Source organism: Phacochoerus africanus, chromosome 13, assembly GCF_016906955.1.
Source record: "Phacochoerus africanus isolate WHEZ1 chromosome 13, ROS_Pafr_v1, whole genome shotgun sequence".
NCBI classification, from domain to species: Eukaryota; Metazoa; Chordata; class Mammalia; order Artiodactyla; family Suidae; genus Phacochoerus; species Phacochoerus africanus.
This window is the reverse complement of record NC_062556.1, coordinates 52,481,351-52,490,687: the sequence shown is the minus strand read 5'-3', so window position 1 is coordinate 52,490,687 and position 9,337 is coordinate 52,481,351. Positions and strand designations below refer to the sequence as shown.

At 37.4% G+C, this 9,337-nt stretch overlaps 1 non-coding gene across 1 annotated transcript; it reads right to left on the bottom strand.

Annotated features, from left to right (window-relative positions):
- Nucleotides 1-346: 346 nt before the first annotated feature.
- LOC125113691 (small nucleolar RNA SNORA70) lies at nt 347-481 on the bottom strand. Its single transcript, XR_007131554.1, has one exon. It is a non-coding gene; the product is annotated as a small nucleolar RNA SNORA70 (small nucleolar RNA).
- Nucleotides 482-9,337: the final 8,856 nt, after the last annotated feature.

Sequence of the window (9,337 nt, the reverse complement as noted above, 5' to 3'; positions counted from 1 at the left end):
TTCCATTTGTCCAGGGGGCTGCGATTAGGGAGGTATTTGACCCCAAAGCCATCCAGGAGAAGCTGCTTTTCTGCCACCATGTTTTCAAATTCATCTGCATTGAACGTATTAGTAAATCCTCAGTTCTTGGAGGTGTGGATCTTCTGGTGGCCAGGGGACTTGAACTTGGCCCTGTGTAGGGCCCCAATCACATGCTCCTTGTTCTGCAGCTTGGTGTGGATGGGCTTTATGACTTAGCCAGTGTGGACCCTGGCCACCATGCTCTGGGGCTTTCCAAAGGCACTGCACATACCTGTATAGAGCCTAGATTGGGGACAGCATGCCCGTCATGAATGTCCACTGGAAAGGGCTTCTCCAAGGTCCCTTAAGGCAACCTATACAGGCAGTAGGCTGTCTGCACTAGCAAGGAGTCTGCTGTTTGCAGCATTGCACTTGGGGCCTCTCATGGGGGAAAGAGCATGGTCAGCTTAACGGGCTGCAGATACTTCATTGTTGTTAGATGCTTTGCATGCAGCTCAGCTTGATCTTTGATATCTCTAGTGAAGGGTTGTTAGGCTTAGGCTTCCCTAATAAAAGTGTCCTCCTGTACAAGTATTGATAACGACTAGTCAAGGGAGGCAATGATAATTAAGGAACATGTATTCAAGGGGCTTAGAGGAGTTCGATCTGGATGAAAATGTGAAGTCTTTGATCTTTGCTTAGACCTCCATGATTGTCCATTTTCTTTGGAAACGGCTGATCCTAGTTCACCTCAGTACAGTTCTCATGTCTGCTACCAGCATTCTTCCAAGTGGTTCTCCACAGCATAAATGCTCCAGGGTAGTGAAGAACTAACTTCATCCAAAGAGGTCTGGCTTTACCTTTAGCTATACTGGGAGGGCATCCCTGAATTCCTAAAATATTCTGCCTGATTGAAAAAGTGTCTCTGCCCTGAGTCTTTTTAGCTACTGGATAGTCTTACGTGATACATGATGGGGCTTTGGAACATGCCATATTAGCCCCAACTTCCAGAAACTTACGCCGTTAGCTCAAACCTCCAAGAAGAGAAGAGATAGAGGCTAAAGGTCAGCCACATGGAGGGCAGCGCATAATTGAACCCCAGTAAAAATTCTGGACACCAGTTTTTCTGACTGGCAGTCCTCTGCATAGAGTCACACATCAATGTGTGACGAGGATAAGATGTTTCTGGAGACAACCAAAGCTTTTTATTTTTTTTTGCTTCTTAGGGCCACACCTGTAGCATACGGAGGTTCCCAGGCTAAGGGTCTAATCGGAGCTACAGTTGCTGGCCGATGCCACAGCCACAGCACCATGGGATCTGAGCCAAATCTGCGACCTACACCACAGCTCACAGCAATGCCGGATTCTTAACCCACTGGGCAAGGCCAGGGATCGAACCCACAACCTCATGGTTCCTGGTTGGGAAAGCTTTTCATTTGAGACCCTCTCAGACCTTACTTCATGCACCTCTCCCTTTGGCTGGTTCTGATTTGAATCTTTTGCTGTGAAACTATAATTGTAAGTAAATTGCTTTCCTGATTCTCTGAGTCTTTCTAGGACTTCATCAGATCTGAGGGGATCATGGAACCTCCAAATTTGTAACCAGCTGCTCAAAAGGGAGCTTAGCCTGAGAATTTTCAAACTTGTGACAGTTATCTGAAGTGAGGACAGTCTTGCACTTGGGCTCTCTGTGAAATCTGGCCTAATTTGCGGTAATTGGTGTCAGAAGTCATTAAACATATATCTCATAATCTATGCTCTTTCTCTGTGCAAAAATCATTGTTATTCTATTTCTGATTCACATAATTATTGAAAAAAACCTGTTCTAAGATATACTTTAGGATTTTCTTCCTCAAGAGGAATGACTCAATATGTTACTTCTTCAAAATAGTATATGTGCAGTTGAAATGCAAAACTTCACCACATTTATGAGAAGGAAAGCTAAATGGGACATTTCAGGATAAGACAGGAAACATTTTTGAAGAGGCCTGCTAATTTATTAAATGAAAGAAGCATTCACTGAGGACAAACCGTGTTGTGGAATCAGGGACCCAAAGACGAGTAAAGATTCAAAATTTGTACTTGAGACGCTCATAGTCCTCTAGAGTCATAAATCATATCACGTCAATAACCAGTGTATACACTTAGATAAATGTAATGTTATTTCCCAGGGGAGCAGTAAGAGACTTAGGATCTGACTGCTTTATGAGAAACATTTCAGTTACTGGTAGGCAGATGAAAGAATGAATGAATACAGACATATTTTAATGGCTAAAACCTGAATAGTGAAGGAGAAAAGTCAATCTTATGAACTCATTCTCAGCTTTTTTATAAATTACATGTTCTGTGGGTAATTTACAAACAAATTATTGGAGATGTCTGACATAGGTAGGCTCCTCTGAGAACACTGAACCCTGTATAAGCAACCTGGGGAACAATTTTCTAAGCTGCCCTTCGATCCGCCATCTTTCCTTTCATAGTTCTCCTCTTGTGGTTTTCCACCAATCTGCCAAATGAATCTGTAAGGTACCATTTTTCTTATTCAGTTCTCACACTTGAATAGTTTCTCTTTCCATGGGATGTCTTTTGAAGATTAAAAGCTTGGCAATGGTCTCATTTTAGTATGATTCTGAGATCCTTTATGCTTGTACATAGACTTCTGAGTATCTCTAACTGGTCATTGATGAATTGGTATTCAAGCTATTTTCAGTAATGTAGTGGACTGGGAAACAAAATCGATATTGCTTTACATACAAACTATTTTTAAGTAATTAAAATAATCTTTATAAAGGAATTGATTTTTTTTTTTTTTTGGCCGCACTTGCGGTATATGGAGGTTCCCAGGCTAGGGGTCAATTAGAGCTGTAGCTGCCAGCGTATGCCACAGTCACAGCAACACCAGACCCGAGCCACATCTGCAATCCATACCACAGCTCATGGCAATGCCGGATCCTTAACTCCCTGAGTGAGGTCAGGGATTGAACCTGCATTCTCATGGATGCTAGTCAGATTCATTTCTGCTGAGCCACAATGGCAACTGATGACCTGATAAAAAAGGAAAAGAATTATTAGGCTAGGGAACTAGCGAAATCTGGAATCCCCAAAAGGAAGTTGAGTATCATCACTTTTTAAGGAATATTTGCAAAAATAGGCAAAACTGAATTTCAAGTTTATCCAAATGAAAAAATCTTATTGTAATATGGTCTCATATAACTTGGAGATCTGAAAGATATCACAGTAGTAAGAATTAAATTTGAAATGGTCTCTGTACCCCAAGGATGCAAGGAAAAGCAATTTTTTCATACATATTTCAACGTGGAGACTTTACCTTCATTGTGGATCTTTGAGCAACTTGAGTAGAAAGATAATGCAAAAACTTTCTGGCTAATGCCAATTTATCATGGCAACTCATTTCTGACCCTGGCCTGAGTAATATCTTTTCTCCACTTTCAGTTAATTTTAGGGACCACTCTGTGAGGCCATAGTTATGAGTTGAGGGGAAAAAAGGCTACCTGTTCAATTTTTACCCATACCTTTTATGCATGCTTGGGCCTAATTCTGAATTAAGCATTTTTATTTTATAATGGATTGTTGTTAGACCTGCTGGAACTTATAATGTAATAAATCTAATTACAGTTGTTTTGTGAAGAAAAGTTCAAGTGGCATAGACTCTTGGCTATTACAGTGTCCTATGCACAGACGAAACGACTAGGGGCTGGTAGAATGACAGGAGCTGCTTTGCACACTGAGTTTCCTGTTATTAAAGGAATGACCTTGCTCCAAATCCCAAGGAGTCATCTCTGAAATTCACAGTTTTTAATTTGCCAAAGGATCCACACAGCACCCTCTCAGCCATAGACACCTCTACCACCATCGCAGGTGGTGGGTTGTGTGAGCACAGTAGCAGGTCTGCTTGCTCCTCAGCTTCAGCCTGTTTGCTCTGCCTCATTCTTGGCCCCTCTTGAAATCACTAGTTTTCTAAGACAGTAAGAGACTTAGAGCACTGTTCCCAAGTCTAATGCATGCTGTACCCAACATCCAGAGTGGCCCACAATGCACTCTGCTTCTTTCTTAGAGATAATAAGTGTGAACCATTAAACTTAGTGGCAAACCCCAGGCCACTGGATGCCTCAAATCTTCACTGGTGTGACGGACTCTGACTCTTCATTGGTTTTCGTCTCTTACACTCTAGGAAACATCTAAACAGAGATTCAAAGGGACCTTGTCACTTCTAGCCAAATCTAAATTCCAAATAATAAAATATCAAGGGGGTTCCATCATGTCTCAGTGGTGACGGACCCGACTAGTATGCATGAGGATGTGGGTTCGATCCCTGGCCCCATTTAGTGGGTTAAGGAACCAACGTTGCCACAAGCTGAGGTGTAGGTCACAGATGTGGCTCAGATCAGATCTGGGGTTGCTATGGCTCTGACGTAGGCCAGCAAATGCAGCTCCAGTTCAACCCCAAGCCTGAGAACTTCCATGTGCCACAAGTGCAGCCCCAAAAAGCCAAAAAAAAAAAAAAAATCAATACAGTGGACAGGTACAGTATGAAATATAAGACAATGGTGTATCTAGCAGACTAATTTACGACAAAGAGCAGGAGAATGAACATTGTCCTGGGGCAGCATAAGAATGTACACTACCCTGCAAGGTTGAGCTGGGTTTAATCATCCCTACTGATGGAGACTGAAGAGAATGCATGTGCTACATCAGTCACAGCACAGAAAATGAGAGCAGCTATGTGGATTTGCTCCAGTGAAGAGACAACATCCAACAAGTCAGGTTCAGTTTATGGCAATCCATTGTGGTCTGCCAAAATTCATCTTTTTTTTTTTTTTTTTTTTGGTGGGGAGGCCCTATGTATTCTTTAAATCTTTGGTAGTGATATTAACCTCTGCAGTTCTTCCCAGGATGTCATTCAAAAAATATGTGTTTACTATCCAGAGTGCTCTTTGGGCCCACCTAAAAATAGTAGGCTACTTTGCAACTCTGCAAGATTCTAGGCCTGATTATCTGTAGTCTTCTCTATGACTAGACAATATTAGAATTTGCTTAAAAGTGTAGACATGACTTCTCACAGTATTCATTGTGTTGTCTGTTGGCTTCTCTGACCTAACATTTCTTTTTGGAAAAATCTCAGTGTCGTTACAGAACCAACTCTTTCTACAATAATATAGAATGTTTAATAATAATGTTTGTCCTCATCTAAATCAAACTGAAGCAGCTGCTGCCCCTGTCAATACTTCAGCTTCTATCTGTACCCCTTCCCAATTAAACATAGGTTAAAACCTCAAAGATTTTACTGATATAACAGAGCTTATTGCCATTTTACCTATAATATTCAATGTTATCCATATCATCATTAGACCACTAAATTAGTCATTCAATTCCAAAGCTATATTCTGAGTGACTGTTACCTAGGGTGGATCAGTTTGCAACGGAAAGCAGATTCTATTCTTCCCTGTATCCCTTTAGCCAAAATTTACTCCTTGGGAGCATTAGCTGTTAATCAAAATTAATGCATAGATCCGTGGAATTTTATGGGACAGGAGGTTGAAGGCATAACATAGGTAAGGCAGAACATCATGGGGTTTGCAAACATAGGTGGAGGCCACATAGAGTTAAAAATATGCATCAGTTATTGAAGTAAAAAAAAAAAAATGCTAACAACTTCAGGATTAGAAGAAGTAGAGATTCAGAGGAGCCCATTAGATGTTTCTGAGACATATACAACTCCACATATTTTTAAATCTCAATGAGTCATAGTTAGGATAAATGAAAGCAACATGCATCTAGAAATATGATAGAAAAAAATGTAGGACACTGATACAAAGAGGAACATCTGAAAGGCAACCAATGACAAAACAACAGCAACAACTGAGTATCATCAAAGAAACAGCCATTAAATGGGCAATTAATTCTCATGGCAGCAGAAGATGCCAGATGACAATGGAATATCATGTTCAATATTTTTAGAGAAAATAGATTGCCTAAGTATAATTCTTGACAATCACTTGAAGATATTTTACTTGAAGATCCCAAGTAAAAGATCTTCAAGGATTGAAATGAAAGTAAAAAAAAAAAAAAAAAAGAAAAAGTAAGCTAAGTGTTGTTCACATCATAATATTCTAAAAAAATAAATTCTAAAGTACGATTTTCACATCACATACAGAGAGGAAGTGTTTTTTACAGGGAAGATTTGATCTATAATAGAGCCCTATTATATAAAAAACACACAAATGGTAGATATAGTCATAAATCAAAACAAATATTGACGGTAAAATAAAATTAGATATCATATATGAATTGAAAACAAAAAATAATTTAATACAAAGAAATAATAGCTTATGTCAGAAAAGGTTGAATAAATTTCACTTTTATAAAATCTTTGTATTATTTTGAAGATACTGATTCATTGTAAAACTTTTTACATAAATGTGTATTATAATTGCTGAGATAACCATTCAAGCTGAAAATTTTGTGCATTACTCTAAACTAGTAGGAGAAAAACATTGAGATGAATTTTTAAAAAAATAACTGAAAAGAAAGAATAAAGAGAGATTAAATAGATGAAAGAAGTAATAGATAAGAACTCAAATATGTCAAAACATTATAAAATTGTAAAACATGCCTGGCATTATTAGCAAACACATATTATTATATGACTTTTCTTTCCAGGCAGAGATTGGAAGCTACACAACTCCTCTTTGAGAAATGACTTTAAATTCCATTTATAAGTGTGTTGAAAACTCACTTGTCTTCCGGTGTTACTTAGTGAAATCAATTTGGTCAACAAATGCATTCACCAGTTTTAGCTTTTTGACAGACTTTTGGCTATTCCAAAGGAAAAAAAAAAAAGACATCAAAAGTAAATGTTTGCCAAACTTTGTGTACTCAAAAATATGCTATACCCTAAATTTAGTGTGGATATTAAGACAGGAGCATCATGCATTTAGATTCACAAGAACTGGAAGCTAAACACATATTCACTTCCAAAACCTAGAAAACAGACCACTCACTTTGGCAAAAAGATAATATACATACTACCTGAGGAAAGAGTAGTAAAACCTGACTGGACCATGTATCTTTTAAATGTTTATGCCCTTTGACTTAGCAATTCTTATAAATCAGGATTTCACCCTAAGATCATACCCAAAGTTGCAAAAAAACTTTTATGAAGAATAATTGATTGCAACATTCAATAAGCTTTTAAAGCTATCTAAACATTTTAAATATCTTAAATAAATTGTACTGCATGCATACCGTGGAAAACTGACTAATCATATCACATTTTAAAAATATTTAATGATTTAGATTATGCCCTGAGCTTTAATATATATAGGATTTTGGAATTATGTTAATTTCCTAATGTTTTGTATTTTTTTATTTCTACAAGGACCATATTAATTTTTTTTTTTAAATTTCAACAACACAATGTTCATCTGCCACTTTTGCCTAGCTTATAATCATGTAGAGGTTTATGGAGAAATCTTAATAGTATATGCTCATTAGTTAAAACACAGGAAAGTAAAACATTGTCAACCAAATATAGATGTACAAAAAACTGGCTTTCATTTAAAAATTAACATTCCTGGGAGTTCCCGTCATGGCTCAGCAGAAACGAATTGGACTTGCATCCATGAGGACGCAAGTTGGATCCCTGGCCTCACTCAGTGGGTTAAGGATATGGCGTTGCTATGAGCTGCGGTGTGCGTCGCAGAAGCGTCTGGTATCTGGAGTGCTGTGGTTGTGGCCAGCAGCTACAGCTCCATTTCGACCCCTAGCCTGGGAACCGCCATATGCTGCAGGTATGGCCCTAAAAAGACCAAAAAAAAAAAAAAAGAAAGAAAGAAATTAAAATAAAAATTAGCATTCCTAAGTATAGTTCTGTATGTATTGAATTTGGCGAGATATTTACAATTTAACGTAACTTCATTGTTTCAAATAAGTCATTAACATTATTGCAACATCTCTAAAATGATTAATATCAAACAAAATTAATATAAAAATTCACAAGTCAAGCATTTTTTGTCTGGCAAACAGCATATCAGTAAAGATTCACGGGAAGTTGAATGAGTAAGACAATCAGAGATGTGAATTATGCAACAACTGTGTAGTCAGGGCTCTTGAGTCACTGCAGTCCTAATAAACCACAGTTCTCTTTCCTGACCCTAGAGGCAGTACCTAAAATCCTTTTCAAAACAAGTTTCCAGGGAGAAATTAGAGATAAATATGTTAGCTAATGAAAGTTACGCTCTTAGCTTCCCTTGGGTTGAATGCTAGTAGCCTTTTCCTTCTCAAAGTTGAAATTTGGCAAATAAACTAACCAGAATCCATGAACTGGATGTTGTTGATAAGCTGTTGGGAAACCCAGTTTTCTTCTAAAATTTGGGAGAACCATGAGCAAATCTCTAGTTGAGACAATTTAAAGTTATTGTTAGAAAGTATTAGAATACAGTTTTTTTGGTTTTTGTTTTTTCAGAGGACCTAGAATCAACTAAGTAATTTTTTGAAAGAAGAATAAAGTTTAGGACCCATGTTACCTGACTTCATAACTTACTGTAACATTAGAGCAATCAATGTTGACATGACACAAGATATAAATTAAATAGAATACAATTAAAAGTAAAAAAATAATACACATTTTATGGCCAATTGATTTATGATGAAACAATCAAGGTAATTCAGTGGGGAAAGGATAATTTTGTCAACAGTTGGTTCCAGGACAACTAGATCTCCTTAAGGAAATAAATGAACCTAGAGTCTTACCCCATGGTGTCACAAGAATTAGTTTGAAGTACATCATAGTCTTAATTAGAAATGACACAAATATAAGAGTTCTGCAAGAAAATACAGGAGAAAATCCTTATGTCAGTGGATTAGGCAAATATTTCTTGGGACAAGAAAAGTCTCTTATAATAAAAAACTAAGTTGAAATTCACCAAAATTCTTTTATCCACTGAAAGTCACTATAAATAAAATGAAAAGGAAGCAACAAAAGAAGATAAAATACTTGCAAAATATATATCAAACAAATGTTTCCAGACTATATAAAGGGATATTGCAAATCAATAATAAAATGTAATTTTAAAATAGCACAGATACACTTCACTAATGGAGATGTTTTTGTAGTCAGTAAGCACATTAATAGATGTCAAACATTATGAGTCTTTAGGAAAATGCTGATTAAAACCAGAGGTCTGCATACCTATAACACTGAGTATTGGCATGCATTTACAGGAACTGGACTCTCGTGTACGACTACTGGAAACGTAGAAGACTACAGCTACTTTGGAAAAAACATTTGGTAGCTTCTTAAAAAGTTAAGCGTTTA